The 17,500-nt window shown below is 44.0% G+C and overlaps 1 protein-coding gene across 1 annotated transcript in view; it reads left to right on the top strand.

Annotated features, from left to right (window-relative positions):
- Positions 1 to 17,500, top strand: part of clcn2a (chloride channel, voltage-sensitive 2a) — a 98,782-nt gene that overhangs the window by 1,336 nt on the left and 79,946 nt on the right. The window lies entirely within an intron of this gene.

Genomic DNA, 17,500 nt, shown 5'->3' with positions numbered 1-17,500 from the left:
CAAAGACAAAACACCATCAGGGTAACTCACATGACACTAATAATGTAGTATACATTAACTAACAAAAATGCTATCTCAGTGCACATAACTGTTAGAAAAAATAAGAAGAAACAAACTTCTTTTAATACATTCTAAGAAAATTTGATTGATCATGGAGAGAATTCTGAACTCTCCTTCCTCAAAAAATAAAAATGTAATTCCAGTAATATTTTACTGCAAAATTGCAAATCTTAACATGTTTTACTTGTAGAATTTGTTTTTGCATATTGTTTTTTTCTATATTTTTATTTATATGCAAATAACGTAATGTTCAGTTAATAAATTCATTTTTTTATAGTACTTTTACATTATTTTTCTGAATTACAGATGACAAAATACAGTGTATTTCCTATTTGAATGTATTTACACTCACACATAGAATTTTGAATAAGCTAAAATCATTTTGTTGGAAACTAGTATTGAGCAGAAGACAGCCACATGCTATTGAGTTCAATGCACAGTGGGTCTTATTCCCTGTCTGGGATGGTAATGTACTTGTATGTAATCTAATATCGACCCATGTTTCACACCCCCACTACGGATCGACGGCTCATTTTCTCACCCAGACCCATATTTAAAATAGTCAATGAACAAGATGTTCTTTTGAACTCTTTCGGGCTTCCACAATTCATTAAAAGAACATTACAAAAAGTTTTTGTGGAAGGTGCATCGAATTGGGTCAGTGTGTTAGCGCTGAGGGCGTTGGAACACCCAATTCAAAGGAATGCGCAACGGGTAGGAATGCTCACCTGTCCATACCATGTGACGTGTGTAGCCTTTGTGCACAAATATTAGTTTGCGCAGTGGAGTCTGATGTATTAAGACATATAAACAAGGTCTGATTATTTACTACCAATCTGAAAAAGATATTATGTTCAAGATGTGGTTTAAACAACATTGGACCCTACAGAGTTTCATTGTTGTTTAAACCATTGTAAACTTTTATCAAATTTGGAATGAAGTTACACTAATTAAACAATAACAGAATTGTAATTTTTGTGTGGACTGTCTCTTTAAGGTGAAGTGTCTGTGAAGAACTGTTAACCAGTGGCATAAGCGATAGAGGTAGATTACCATGACAGTGTACTTTGCAGTGATCTCTTTGATGACAGCTACAAACACAAAGACATGTTGTTTCTATAAGCAAATACATGGTATTTGAGTTAAGTCTGTATGCATGAGCATGCATAGAGGAGATAAAGCAAGCTTGAACACGTATACACAAAAACACTGCAGTGTTGCAAGAAAACTGTCAGAATTCACAGTGATACATTCATATTTCATCCCAGCCTGTGCCCCTGCTGTTCCCTGAGCTGGCAGTAGACCTGTTACTGAGCCCAAAAGCAGCCTACCAGTCTCTGTCTCTGTATGGAAATCTGTTTAACAACCTATTGGTTTCTTTCACTCTCTCCAAGGAATTCTGCCTTCCATCCCTTGGAGCCTTTGAGCTGTTGGTGCTCGTGGGCCTATGCATTTCAAGTTGCATCTATATTTAGTATTTAGTATTTACTGTAAGCATAAATAATATTAATGAGCAGTGCAATGAATTGCGCACTGGCTCTCCAGAGGGTTTTGAAAGTGGGGATGTTCTGTGTCATGTGACCCTGAACCACAAAATATATTTTCTTGCCAAAATCATTAGGATATTAAGTAAAGATCATGTTCCATGAAGGTATTTTGTAAATTTTCCTACCGTGAATATATCAAAACTTAATTTTTGATTAGTATGCATAATATGCATAGCTAAGAACTACATTTGGACAACTTTAAAGGTGATCCTATCTTAACAAACCATACATCAATGGAAAGCTTACTTATGAATCTTTTAAATGATGTATAATTCTCAATTTCAAAAAAATGCACCCTTATGACTGTTTTTGTGGTCCAGGGTCACATATCAGTCTGTTTAGAAGGGCAACAGGTGCATTCCTGTTTCAATTGAAAATATTTCAGCTCTAGAACCCTTTAGGGTTCTCTCTCATTGTAAATAGCAAATCTTTGTATGATCAACTGGAAACATATCTCATATCTGTTCCTGCCTCGGGTCATTAAAACTTAGTCATAAAACAGCGTGGTAGGCTATGCGTAATCTACGCGTTAAGTGCTTGAGTTCAGGGTAGTGCAAAATAGCGATTACTCACACAGCGGTAGAAAATACATCTATTGATTTTTGACAATCGAGTCAACAGGTATGAAGTGTAGTAACCTCTGTCTTCCCACACAAAGCGGATTTTCAGCGCGTTATGGCATATATTGCAGTGCGCGCTCAGGAAGAGGGAAGAGTTCATTCGACAGCTGGATGGGCTGCTGGGCTGTTTTCCGCGGAGAAGGACCTGTTACTCAGTTCCTGCTGCTTCTTGAATTACATCCCGGTGGTCTTGTGGCTTTTGGGAATATCGTATAGCGTTTAAATATTTAATTCCCGCTGTATTCACGGTTATGGCGCGAGACCGAGCCCCTCAGCGTGTGCTTCAGTACCAGCAAACTCTGGTGAGTACTGCTGGTCAGCGTGATTCGCTTATTGTATCGCGAAACCAGCTGTTTTATCCGCAGAGGTGCGTTAAAGTAGGATTGAGCTGTGGGTTTATTTTAGTTCTGAATGAAATCGCCCATTGAATTGCTTAGTTAGACGATAATACGTCCGTTTGAATGGCGAGAATGTAATATAGCCTAATTATTACAGGCCAAAGGCCAGGAGTGTAAAAGTCTGTTGATATTTCATTTGTGTGTTGCTTGGCATTTGTAACAAACTTCTATGCAGTTTACAGCTAATTAAGTCATTTGTATGTTGATATAGGAGGTAATTCAACTCAATAACATTTGAGGCATAACTAATGGCATCATTTGCATTATGAGTTCATCCACATTTCAAGTTTAAGGGCATCATCAAAGTCCCCCCTTCATCCCTGTTTCATCCCTTCAGTGCCCCTCCTACTCCTGCTCTTGCACTTGTGGACTAAATGTGGATCCACTCTGAATATTAATTGACTCATGCACCAGTTTCCCCCCATTTCTGTCACATGGTGATTGACAGCTGTACCCTGGAGCACTTGACAGGGATATCTCTATATTCAGGCAGATATGAAGAGAAGGAGAACTGGAGAAGGACACGTTCAAACGGTCGTTATGGGGCACAGTCTCTTCGTTCTGCGCCAAAATCCCCAGCTTCACCCCTCCCACTAACATCCATCTATCTGAGCAAGTTTTTTTGCACTGTTATGACAAATGCGTTTGCATAATGAAGGTAGGCGTGAAGTGGCCGCACTCGGATCCATGTGTTGCATTTGTATCTTGTCTTTTTGAGTTCAGGCTATTTCTGAGCAGCCTTTCTCCCTGCAGTGCCAGACGATGTGTTCCACAGTGTCTATGTGTGTGATGAATGAAACTGGGACATTTTTTTCCGGCCATCCATTCCTTAACGGAGAGAGGATCAATACAGCGCTATACAAAATGGTGGCTGGAGACTCACGGTTTCATTCCCTCTCTCAACACCTTTCCCTTTGACCAGGGGTTGGGCCTTGTTCTGATTGATGTCTTTATCATTTACTGTCCTCACGATGGGCTTCGCTGCGCTGCCAGACACGAGTCTGTCTGGACAAATTTGGCCAAAGCAGGATTAGTCTGTGTTGTGTGCTTTTCCATGCCATGTTTGTTTTTCTTTCAGTATGTGCACAAGCTCTGTATTCTGTTGTCTATTAATTGAATTTCTCAAGGGATACTCCAATGCTTATGCTTTTGTGACTCACATTTTCTAGAGTCTAGAGTCTAAATGCTCAAATATGCCACTCAGTACTGTCAGTTTTAAGAAATCTGGTCTTGCTCAGTGTGATTGCACTGGCGATATAATCTTCTCAAAGGACCCTTTTAAATGGTCTTGCAGGTAAGGGCATCACAAGTGCAGTGAGTCTGCTCTTCAGTGGCCTTTTGTATCTTGCAGCTCTCGATTGCACATACCCACACCATTTGCAATTTTTCCCCCGCTCTGTTCAAAGAATCTCTTTCTCTTAAAACATTCTCATCTGCACTGGTACAGTACCTTTAGAAGATTTTTCTATATTGTTTGGGGAAAAAAAGAAAAAACCATGATGCTTACATTTCTGCTTCCTTAGGAGAGCCAGGTCAGATGCGTTTCCCTCAAGCTTTCAGCAAAAATAGCACGCCTGGGGACAGTTTCCTCCTAGCTTTAGCACACATCATTCCTCTGTGTTACTGTGCCCTGACTGCATGGACTGGTGAAGAGTCTCTGCTATCACCCTGTCTGATCATTGGCAGCATTCAATCCATCAAAAATCCATCCACCATCTCCAGCTGAAATGCCGCAGCCCTAGCAGGGGTTTACATATGAGAGCCGGATAAGAGCTGGGTAGAGATTACAGACAGGTGTCAGTCTGGAGGCAAACAGTGGCAGAAAGCAGGTGCGCTGTATTCCCATGGAAAATCGCACGAGTGGCTGTTTACTTGTCGGAGAGGATGGATAAATTGATGGTACTGCTAAAAGCTGGATTGAGTAAAATGGGTATTGAATGTGCTGGTGAAACTGGTTGAGTCAGAGATGACATTGGTCAGGACTAGAAGAGCACAGGCAATTAAAGGAATAGTGCACCCAAAAATGACAAGTGATGAAAAATACATTTTAGCATTATTTACTCGCCCTCATGTCATTTTTTTTTCTTTTGTGAAGTAGTCTTTTTCAGTGCAAAGAAAGAGTTTAGTGACTGCAAAGTGGATAAATTGGACAAAAAGCACATAAAATTAATTTTTAAAGAAATTAATTTACACAGTAATGGTACAAAACATTACAATTATAAGTAAATGTTGCTCTTATGAACTGTCCGTTCATCAAAAAAAAAAAAAAATTTTGAGCACCTAATCAGTATATTAGTAGGATTTCTGAAAGATCATGTGACACTGAAGACTGAAGTAATGGATGCTGAAAATTCAGTTTTGCCATCACACCAATAAATTACTTTTGAGAGGGTTCTTTTATGCTTTTTCACTTTTTGAATTTTAGTCAGTGTGTGGTGTGTATGTTTGGGCATAAAAAACATCTACAAAGTTACAAATCTCAGAGTCCACTCAAAAAGGGAGATATTTTGTTTTAAAAAAAAAATCCCTTTTCAAAAACTACAACGAACGGCTCCTTTGGACTACAGCGTTTGTTTTCCGGATGCTATAATGTCACAACATGGTCCATTAGAATATCATTCAAATAAATCCCATCTACGGAAATTCGAATCATTGGCGGGTGGGGAGGGACGAGGTGGGGGATTTGCCTAGTTCTAGTGCACCCCAAAACAAAATAAAGATTATGTAAAAGAGCATAATAGGAACCCTTTAAATATATTCAAATAGAAAATGATAACTATTCAAAAAGCACATATTTTAAATTGTAATAATATTTCAAAATATTACTGTTTTTAGTGTTTTGACCAAATAAATGCAGCCTTGGAATAAAAAAAGTTCTTTTTTTGCAAACTGCAAATTGCAGTTTTCAATTTCAGATGTCAGTGTCACAAATGTCAATAGAGAATACACAGTTACATAGTGTACATTTAAAATAGATATTTCATTAAAAGCAAAACAAATTTATAATACAGAAAGTTTGAAAAACGCAACTTGAAATGATAAACTTAACTCCTTAAAGGGATAGTTCACCCAAAAATGAAAACTTGATGTTTATCTGCTTACCCCCAGGGCATCCAAGATGTAGGTGACTTTGTTTCTTCAGTAGAACACAAACAAAGATTTTTAACGAAAACCGGTGCAGTCTGCCAGCCAAATAATGGAAGTGGATGGGCAACAGACCTTTAAAAGTAAACAAAAACATGCACAGACAAATCCAAATTACACCCTGCGGCTCGTGACGATACATTGATGTCCTAAGACACGAAACGGTTGGTTTTTGCGACAAACTGAACAGTATTTATATCATTTTTTACCTTTGATACACAGCCACGTCCATCTGTCCTGAGCATGAGCTTTTCATCCGGCTTGTTACATGTAAACGCGCTCTAGCGTAGAATACGCAAACAGCGTAAGGGGAAATCAGTGAAAAGTCCCGGATGAGTTTGCGCAAGCAAACGTAATCTTTTAGCTTTGAATCGGTTTGAACAATTAGGATAAGCGAAAGTAATTACCATTTTGAATAGCCGCTATACCCACAAACTGTGTACACAATGAGTGTTGTATACATGCGACAGATCGCTTCCGGCATTTGTGTATACTACGCCAGAGCGCGTTCACATGTAACGTGCCTGATGCTAAACTCGTGCTCATGACAGATGGACGTGGCTGTGTATCAAAGGTAAAAAATTATATAAATACTGTTCAGTTTCTTGCAAAAAACGATCGTTTCGTGTGTTAGGACATCAATGTATCGTCACGAGCCGCAGGGTGTAATTTGGATTTGTCTGTGCATGTTTTTGTTTACTTTTAAAGGTTTGGTGCCCATCCACTCACATTATTTGGCTGAGAGACTGCACCGGTTTTCGTTAAAAATCTTTGTTTGTGTTCTGCTGAGGAAACAAAGTCACCTACATCTTGGATGCCCTGGGGGTAAGCAGATAAACATCAAATTTTCATTTTTGGCCGAACTATCCCTTTAACTAAGCCTTAACTACTATCTACTTACATCAAAAATAAGTACAAATGTACTTACTGTGTTCATATTGTATTGCAAAACACTATTGCTGCTATTACAGTGGGATACGGGTAAGGTTAGAAACAGCTTTGGTGGTTTGGGTAGGTTTAAAGAGGTAGTTCACCCAAAAATGAAAATTAGTCCATGATTTACTCACCCTCAAGGCATCCTAGGTGTATATGACTTTCTTATTTCAGTCAAATTCAATCAGAGTTATATTAGAAATTGTCCTGCTCTTTCAAGCTTTATAATGGCAGTGGGCGGATGTTTTTGTTCAACAGTTCACAAAGTCAAATAAAGTGCATCCATCCTTAATAAAAAGTGCTCCACACAGCTCCGAGGGGCGAAAAAAGGCCTCCTGTAGCAAATCGATTTGTTGTTTTTGTAAGAAAAATATCCATACTTAAAAAGTAATAATCACTTTTCTCTAGCTTGCGCTAACTGACGCACGGAAGCCGCTCCGGGTGAATGACGTAGGACATATGCGTTGTGCATATGAAAAAAGATTATTACATTATAAATATGGACATTTTTCTTACAAAAACACGTCAGTTCGCTACAGGAGGCCTTTATTCACCAGAAGCCATGCAGAGCACTTTTTATTATGGATGGATGCACTTTATTTGACTTCATTTGGACTGTTGAACAGAAACACCCACCCACTTCCATTATAAAGCTTGAAGAGCTAGGACAATTTTTAATATAATTCTGATTGGATTTGACTGAAAGAAGAAAGTCATATACATCTACGATGCCTTGAGGGTGAGTAAATTGTGGGCTAATTTTTATTTTTGGGTGAACTAACCCTTTAAAGCCGGGCGATTTTTTAATAGTCCTTTACAATTGGTGCTGTTTTATGCGGTTAGAAGATCATGGCTTGTCTTGAAAAATGGAGACAGTTTGCTGTTTGTCGTAGGAGAAGTCACACTGCAGGACTATGCACCAAATCTTCTGACACTACCAGAATTTCGTTGGAGGTCAAATTTGATCACAACAGCCATTAGGAATCTTTTAGGTTTATCCAAATTTGTCTCAGATGGCCAAATCATGGCCAAAATTGCATAGTGTGTGTCTGGCTTAAGGTGTAAGGGATGGGTCAATAGTGTAACTATAAATGTAATTACAGAAACTAGTTATAGATGTAATTACATGCAGGTATTTTTTAAATAAAGTACAATGTCACAAAAAGTACATGAGTGTATCAAATAATTAATTTCAGTGTACATAAGGCCACCTAATATAAAGTGGAGCTGATTATTTTTATTGTGAGGCTTGAGTAACATCTCCTTTTGTATTTTGTGTAATGAAATTGTTTGGAATGACAAGTATGTGAGTAAATGGCACGTTTCTTTTTTTGTATGAACTATCCCTTTAAACGCCGCCTCAGATTTAGCAGCGAAGATATATGACCCTTTGTTTTGACCTTTCAGAATTGAGGCTGTACAAGAACAGATGTTTTATGCAGCTTTCCAATGTCCTCCATCAAGGGGAGTAGGTTTTTGGCCACCGGTGAGCTCAAAGACTGTAGATGTGCAGAGGATACAAGTCCTACGGTGTGACATCAGCCTCCCCACACGTCTCCAGCATGGTGCAAGCAGTCACAGACATGTGATTACGCTTTTAGCACCACTAGGGGATCTTTACAATGCTGTCACTAAAGCAGGAAGATGTTAATGACCTCACACTTTACCCACAAACCCTGGGCAATGGAGAGGTTGTGGTGGGAAGTGTCTAACAGCCAGTGGTACTGCCTGCAGTTTGGTCATGCATGCACGTAAATTGATCAGCAGTGTTCATATGCTCTTGGATATGCAGAATAGATAGGCTATTCATCACTCACCGAGATGATTTGACTACCCCATTTAGTTTTTAGTTTTTTTCTCAAATGAAGCGATGAATAACCTTAAGCAGGCAAGGCAACAGCTTTAATGACAGCCATGTCTACCTGATTGCAAAATGGATTAAAGAAGGCAGTTTAATCTCACATCAGCTTTTAGTCGCATGATCTCCATCCAAGCATCTGAAACACCATTTGGCCCTGAACCACTATAATTTAATACAACACCTCAGGTAAAGATATTACACAATTCTTTAATATTCTTCATTCTGGCTCAATGTCAAATCGGCCCACACCAGGTGCACTGGATTGCAGAGGAGTCATTAGTGTAATGGGATCAATGGCTTGATTCCTTTTTTTCTTAGAAAGGATGTTTTGGGAAACAGCTGTGGGTGCTGACAGAGGTTGTTTTCATGTGTCGTCTGGCTCTGTTAAATACTAATCCAATCCATCCTTTTCCTTACTTTTTCAATTATATATATTGAAGAAGGTCTGACATGGAGGAGCTAAAACTTGTGCAATATCTTAATAAGATTGCTTGTAGAGATGTGACATCAATGCCCCGACTAGGGGAAAGAATTTGCACAAAAAGGCTTGATAACACCCTATCACGATCATATGGAAAATTAGATTTTTAAAGGCAAGAGCTGAGGTAGATTTTAATTTATGGAAAGATCTTGAGAAAAGTTTCCACCTTGTTCTCACTACAAGCTAAATTTAGAGCTGTATTTACACTACCTTTCACAACTTTGAAGTTCAGTAAGTTTTTTATTTTTTTTTTGAAAGAAATTGATAATTTTATTTACCGTAAAGACATAATATTACTAAAGAATGCATTTCAAATAATTGCAATTCTTTTGAATTTTCTATTAATCACAGATTCCTGAAATATTCAGCAGCACAACTGTTTTTTAACATTGGTAATAATCAGAAATGTTTCTTAAGCACCAAATCATCATATTAGCATGATTTGTGAAGGATCATGTGACAGTGTGACTGCTGAAAATACAGCTTTACCATTACAGGAATAAATTACATTTTAATAATTAAACTACAAAAAAATGTATGGTAACACTTCACAATAAGGTGTCATTTGTTAACATTAGTTAATGTATCAACTAACATGAAATAATAATGAACAATACATTTATTACACTATTTATTCATCTTTGTTAGTGTTAGTTAATAAAAATACAGCCGTTCATTATTTGTTCATGTTAGTTCATAGTGCGTTAACTAATGTTAACAAACACAACTTCTGATTTTAATAATGCATTAGTAAATGTCAAGATTAACATTAACTAAGATTAATAAATGCTGTAGAAGTATTGTTCATTCTTAGTTCATGTTAACTAATGAACTTACCTAATGTTAAAGGGATAGTTCACCCAAAAATGAAAATTAGCCCATGATTTACTCACCTCCGAGCCATTCTAGATGTATCTGACATTTCTCTTTCAGACAGGGCTGGACTGGTAATCTGGCATACCGGGCAAATGCCCGGTGGGCCGACGCACTTGGGGGCTGGTCGATATAATATTAATTTTTTATTTTTTTTTAATTGGCCAACGCAGGGACCCATAAAGCAGGGACAGCGGCCCATTGGTTCATTTTCCATACTGACACTGGGCTAGCCTAATCATCATGGTGTACTTGTTGGTTGTGTCCGACCGATTGTGGTGGGCCGGTCTGAGCAAAAATGCCAGGGCCCTTTTTTTGTCCCAGTCCAGCCCTGCTTTCAGACGAATACAATCACAGTTATATTTAAAATTGTCCTGGCTGTTCCAAGCTGTATAATGGTAGTGAATGATGCACCTGTTTCTGAATCCCAAAAAAGTCTATGTTTCCATCATAAAACTACTATTATTACTGTAATCTCCAGCTTCTGGTCGATAAAGCAGCGTGTTCACGACAAGGCGTTCGAGCATATGACATAGACGTAACATAAGCTCTGGGGAGAGAGTGACAAACGCGGATGCACAGAGGAGATAGGGAGAAAGCTTAAAAAGAAGTACGTGTTGAAGTGAAGGGGGAATTAAAGTTCGTGGTGCTCTTGTGGCTGGTGCTCCTGTGTTGTCCTCGTGCTCGTGAAGGTGGGTGCCCAGGCGTGCTCAAACGGGCTGTCGGTCGCTCGCTGCCTTCTGAGAGATAAGAGACAAAGGATTAGAACCAGTACGATCAGCATTGAGACAGTTGTCTGTCGAAGTGTGCTTGGTGGTGGCTTTTAAAGCCACTTGATGATCGCCGGCAGCTGGGACCGATCAGCCCATGATGAGGACGTGCAGGTGTGCTGAATTGGTTGCCAGGGCGACGCTGATGAGCCCAGAGAGACTCGTCACATCCCCCCCCCCCTAAGCATCGTTCTGGCCCTGGGAACGAGAGTAGACAGTAGGGGTGAGATAAGGAGTGGGTGGGGAATGACCCCTGACAGACCTGCAAAAGCTGTCCACATCCGCGAGAGTCCATCAGCATTGGCGGCCCCGGCCCGATGTCGCACTTCAAAGTGGAAGTCCTGGAGTGCGAGGAACCAGCGGGTCACCCTGGCGTTGGTGTCCTTAGCCCGAGCCATCCACTGTAGGGGGGCATGGTCGGTCACCAGGGTGAACTTACGGCAGAGAAGGTAGTAGCGCAGCTCCAGGACTGCCCACTTGATGGCCAGGGCCTCCTTCTCGACGGCGGCGTAGTTCTTCTCTGCCTTGGACAGCTTCCTGCTGATGTAAATTATGGGGTGCTCCTCACCTTCCTGGATCTGTGATAGGACGGCCCCCAGTCCGGTATCGGAGGCATCCGTCTGCAGCAGGAAGGGGCAGCCGAAGTCGGGAGTGCGGAGCACCGGCGACGAGGAGAGGGCCGCCTTGAGCCGGGTGAAGGCCTCCTCCGCGGCTGTCGTCCAACAGATCTTCTCTGGCTGCCCCTTCCTGGTCAGGTCTGTCAGGGGGGCAGCTAAAGAGGAGAAGTTGGGGATAAAACAGCGATAATACCCCGCCAACCCCAAAAAGGCTCGTACCTGGGACTTCGTCTGGGGTTTTGGAGCGGAACGGATCGCCTCCACCTTCTGATCCTGGGGTCGGATGAGCCCACGGCCGACCTGGAAGCCCAGGTACTTCGCCTCTGACAGCGCTAGGTGGCATTTGCGGGGGGTTGGCGGTTAGTCCAGCCCGCCGGAGCTCCGAGAGCACCCTCCGCAGACGTTCCAGATGTTCGTCCCATGCCTCGGAGTGGATGACGACGTCATCTAAGTAGGCCGCCGCGTACGCTTGGTGGGGCCTCAGAATGATGTCCATCATGCGCTGAAATGTGGCAGGCGCTCCGTGCAGGCCGAAGGGGAGGGTCCGGTACTGCCAGTGGCCAATAGGGGTAGAAAAAGCAGTTTTCGGTTTAGCAGTGGGTGTGAGTGGTACTTGCCAGTATCCCTTGGTCAGATCCAGGGTGGAAATGTACCAGGCCCTCCCCAGGCGGTCCAATAGCTCGTCGACCCGAGGCATGGGATAGCCGTCGAATTCGGAGACTTCGTTGAGGCGGCGGAAGTCATTGCAGAAGCGGAGGGTGCCATCCGGCTTGGGTACCATCACAATGGGGCTGGACCATGGGCTGCGCGATGGTTCGATTACCCCCAATTTCAGCATTTCCTGGATCTCATCCTCTATAGCCTGCCGACGAGCCTCTGAGACTCGGTAGGGCCGTTGCCTGACAATCACTCCGGGGGGCGTCCTGATGTCGTGGCAGGTGACGTTGGTCTGCCCGGGCCTGGAGGAGAACACATCCTGGAACTGACTGACCAGGTGCTGCAGCTCGGTCTTCTGGGCAGCCGACAGATGGGGATCCATGTCGACAACCACGGGATCGGTGAGACTGAGGGCAGCGAGCTGGTCCCGGGTCCCTTGCCATTTCTTCAGTAAGTTGATATGATATAATTGCTCTGCTTGTCTCCGTCCAGGTTGGCGTATTCGGTATGTAACTGGTCCAACCTTCTCCACCACTGTGTATGGGCCTTGCCAGGTTGCCAGGAATTTACAAGCGGAGGTGGGGACCAAGACCATCACCCTGTCTCCCGGCTGGAACTCCCGTAGTTGGGTTGCCCGATCGTAGTGGCGTTGTTGGGCCTGTTGTGCCTTGCTGAGATGCTCCCGGACTAATGGCATGACACGGTCAATCCGTTCCCTCATCTGTTTGACGTGTTCGATGACCGTGCGGTGGGGGGCAGGCCGCTGCTCCCAAGCTTCCCGAGCGACATCCAGCAGCCCCCGTGGCTGGCGGCCGAACAGGAGCTCAAAGGGGGTGAAACCAGTTGAGGCTTGGGGGACCTCACGGATGCCAAAGAGGACGTAGGGGATCATGAGGTCCCAATCCCGCTTGTCTTCGGCTGCCACCCTTCGGAGCATTTGCTTCAGAGTTTGATTAAAGCGCTCAACGAGTCCGTCGGTCTGCGGATGGTAGACGGTTGTCCTCAACTGTTTCACCCGCAGCAGCCTGCAGAGGTCAGCCATTAGCCGGGACATGAACGGTGTTCCCTGGTCAGTCAGGATCTCGGTCGGTATGCCCACCCGGCTGGCCAACAGAAACAGTTCCTGGGCGATGGCTTTCGCTGTGGCTTTCCTCAGGGGGACTGCTTCCGGATACCGGGTGGCGTAATCCACGATGACGAGGATGTGTTCGTGTCCTCGGGCAGACTTAGGCAACGGCCCTACGATCGAAGGGCACCTCGATGATGGGTAAAGGAATCAGCGGGCTGGGGGGAGGAGTCCTGGGTGCCGTGCGCTGGCAGGTCGGGCAGGCTCTACAGAACCCCTTCACATCGGCCTCCAGGCCCGGCCAATGGAAGCGGTCCCGGATCCGCTGGATGGTATTCGCTGCCCCCAGGTGACCTGCCATCGGATGGGAGTGGGCCAACTCCAGGATGGTCTCCGTCTTCGTCCGCGGTACAACCAAAAGCTCCTTCTCCTCCCCCCGTCGCTGGGCAACGCAGTACAGCAGACCGCTTCGGACGATGAAGTGCGGGAGAGGATGGGGCCGTGGGAGGACGTCGTTACCGTCGATGGCTCTGACTTGGTTCCAACAATGTTTTAAACGATCGTCCTCCCGCTGTTCTCTGGCAAAAGAGCCCCCCTGGCTGGCCTGCTGGAACACATCATAGAAGAGGTTAGCGTTTTGGAAGGGGGACTCACCATCTCTCCCGCTGTCCGAAGCTAGCAGCGCTGGCCGGCGGCGGGGTCCTCTTGGCCGGCTGCGGCGGCGACGGTTCCCTTCCGGGCTGGCAGGCTGAGCGGCGGCGGCGAGCAGGTGGTCAAACCCCGGCCAATCTCTTCCAAGCAGTAGGGGGACTGGTAAATTTTTCACTAATCCAGCCTCCACAGACCAGGTGCCACAGGCGGCGGTGATGTTCACGCGGCGAGCTGGAACTTGTTGGGTGTCCCCGTGCACACACGTGATCGGTAGGTAACTCTTTTGACACAGCTGGGCCTGGACGAGGGTGACCGCACTGCCCGAGTCCAGAAGCGCCCGGATGGGCTTGCCGTTTAGTTTCACGTCCGCCTCTGGAGCCGCAGGTGGGACGCGCTGATGGACGATGCAGCCCGCCAGCCATGCCCGCGGAGGTGTCGTGGGGTCAGTGGTTGGCATGGGCTCGTCCATTGGAGAGGGAACCGTCGGTCTGCCAACTGCGTGCGAGGTGCCCTCCGGCGTGCGTCGCTCCTGGACCACCCTCCAGGGAAACGGCGGCGCTCTCTCCCCAGCCTCCCGATGGTGGACAGCATCCGCCAGCTCGATCGCCTCCACAAGGGCGAGGACGGTGGCGGGGTTCCTCATCCCCACCGCCTGACGATGAGACCGAGGCAGGGCGCGGAGGAGGCGATCGACGACCACTCGTTCCACTACCTGAGCTGCGTCGGGGTCTCCATCCATCAGCCAATGTTGAGCTAGGCGGGCGAGTTCGGTGGCTTGGGCTCGGGCTGGCACCCGGGCTTTAAATTCCCACTCGTGGAACTGTTGCGCCGCACAGATGGGGGACAGACCAAGCCTGGCGAGGATTTCGCGCTTCACTTCCGCGTAGTTCTCCGCGATCACAGGGGGAAGAGAGAAATACGCCCGCTGAGCGTCACCAGTGAGAAGGGGTGCCAGCGCCGAAGCCCAATCTTCAAGCGGCCATCCTTCTCGGTTGGCTGTAGTTTCAAACATTTGTAAGAATGCTTCAACATCGTCGTGAGCCGTCATCTTGGGTAAAAGCCGAGCAGCCCGCATCCGGGGGTCAGGTAGTGGAACTGGCTGGGCAGCTTTGGCACGAAGGGCAGCGAGTTCTTCTTCAGCTCTGCCCTGCCGAGTGGCCAGATGTTCCACAATTTGCTGCTGGCGGGTGCTTACTTCTGTGAGGCGTTGCAGCAGCTCGTCCATTTTCCAAGGGGAGAGAGGGCGCCGATCGATGCTGAGGGGGTGAACAGAAAGAAAAAAAACAAATTAATGCGGTGCAGTGCCAACACTTGTGTGTGATTTCTCCTGCAATGCCCGCATTCTCCACCAGATGTCATGGGGGAGAAAACACACAACAAGGTGGATAGTGAGCAAAAGCCCCGGAGGGTGGATTTTATTAAAAAGAAGTACGTGTTGAAGTGAAGGGGGAATTAAAGTTCGTGGTGCTCTCGTGGCTGGTGCTCCTGTGTTGTCCTCGTGCTCGTGAAGGTGGGTGTCCAGGCGTGCTCAAACGGGCTGTCGGTCGCTCGCTGCCTTCTGAGAGATAAGAGACAAAGGATTAGAACCAGTACGATCAGCATTGAGACAGTTGTCTGTCGAAGTGTGCTTGGTGGTGGCTTTTAAAGCCACTTGATGATCACCGGCAGCTGGGACCGATCAGCCCATGATGAGGACGTGCAGGTGTGCTGCGTTGGTTGCCAGGGCGACGCTGATGAGCCCAGAGAGACTCGTCACAATATATATTAAAATAAAGTTCTATTTAGGAATAGAGTTGCTATAACAAAAGTATACCTGCCAATATTACCGTTTTTAGTTTATTTTTAATTAATTAAATAAATAAATGCAGACTTCTTTTTAAAAATATATTTAAAAAATCTTCCTGACACCATACTTCTAACATTAATGTACACTGGCCTTAATATAACAGTTTTTTTCATGTACACATGACAGAAAACTTTCTATTTATGTCATTTTCATGACAATTTCTTTTTGCTCTTATCAGAGTTTTTGTGAAAAATTCTGTCATGAAACTGATGGCTAATGGGTTGTTAACACAAACTAATGATATTCACAGCCATTAAACTACTTGGCACAAGATGATTGGTTCATTTTACATACGCAGCCAGTGAGCTTACTGCTTTACATTTAAATGGCTGGTTAGAATTCACTAGAGCATTTTACAGTGCGCTTTCAGAGTTCCTCTGAAACCCTCCACCTTCCCCAGCTCCACCTGTATAGATCTGTTATAGGTTATTATATATGCAATTTGTGCAGCAGCACAAAGTATGTCTTAAATGAGACCTATTATTCCCCTCTTTGCTCAGGTGTCCCCAGAATGTGCCTGTTCATGTTATATCCATTTGAAAATGCCTATTTTGAGTGGAAGCAGAAACATGATGTTTGCGTGCATTGTCTCTTTAAATGCAACTGAGCTGCTTCTCCCTGCCCCCTTTTCCAGAATAGGACTGTGCTTTTACAGCTTGTAGCTGCGAAAGAAGTCACATGTCTATATTAGATCTGTGTGGCAGCAGCGTTTTATACAGTAAATAAATAAATCCAAGGGTCTTTCGTCTTCTTTGAGGCTCATCAGTGCAGCCAAAGACAGAACAGTTAGCATGCTTTGCTCGAACTTTTGCAATGGCGTTAGAACTGGTACACCGCTGTCGTTTGCGAAAACACAATGGCGGCACCATGGGGAAAAAACATGCAGATTAAGGGGCGGTAATATTATAATAAGATACCCTTTCTATGTCACAAAGTGAGTAAAATATGAAAGGCTCGTTTTTTCACAAGGTAGATGCACCGGGGACCCAATTATAGCACTTAAACGCGGAAAAAGTCAGATTTTTATGATATATCACCTTTATATACACACAGGCAGCACCGTACTGGCGTATGTATTGGCAGTAGCAAGTTCCTGTTCTTGCTTTGCAGCAGTAACAGCAGCAATAATCTACAACAACAGCAATAACCAACAACGGCGGCAATTTAGCAGCAGCAGCGTAGCAGATCTATTTTGCCAAGACCAAATACTGTACATTAACGTTGTCATATCCATTACAACTCTAAAATCTTCTGAGATTTATTATGATAGAACTATATTCTTGAAGCTCAGCTGGTAGAGCATTGTGCTAACAAGACCAAGGTTAAACAAAAAAATGGTTAAAGAGTAAAATATATTTTTCTTAACCTATTGGCAAAATATTTCTCTGTGATTTCATTCATAAATATTACCAAATTTAATGAGGCACTTGACAATTACACAGTTTTGCTTCTCAAGGTAATGCATCCTTTTATTGGAAAACAAATGCAAATAATAGGAATAATAATATAATAATATAAAATAAGAATAAAAATTATTTTTATAATGTATGCATTCTTAAATTTCTTTATGTGCTTGACACATTCAGATATTTTTGCCATGTTTTTTGCTTACTGAGAAAATTTGCAGTTTGTATAAACAAGCTGTAATGCAGAATCTGCAGTCTTAATGTGACATGCTTAATAATGACCAATTAATTGCTTTAGGGATGAATCTTCTCTTGCTGTGTTCTGGTAATGTCAAAATATGTGGGCCACATTTCTCCAGTGTGACTGCTCTTATGACACCCATCTAATGAAGAACCAATTGGAGCGCAGCAATTGATGACGTTATCAGTGAGTGTGTGTCTGGATAGAGACCAAAAGAGACAGAGAGAGAGGAAGAGAGACATTCATTTGAAAATACTCGTCCATTTGATAGGCTTAACACAAATGTCTTGTAGCCTTCAAGTTATTTTAGCACTATCAAAATTATCTCT

The sequence above is a fragment of the Garra rufa genome, chromosome 10 (assembly GCF_049309525.1).
Source record: "Garra rufa chromosome 10, GarRuf1.0, whole genome shotgun sequence".
NCBI lineage: Eukaryota > Metazoa > Chordata > Actinopteri > Cypriniformes > Cyprinidae > Garra > Garra rufa.
Note: the sequence above shows the minus strand (reverse complement) of the source record. Positions and strands in the feature narration are given on the sequence as shown.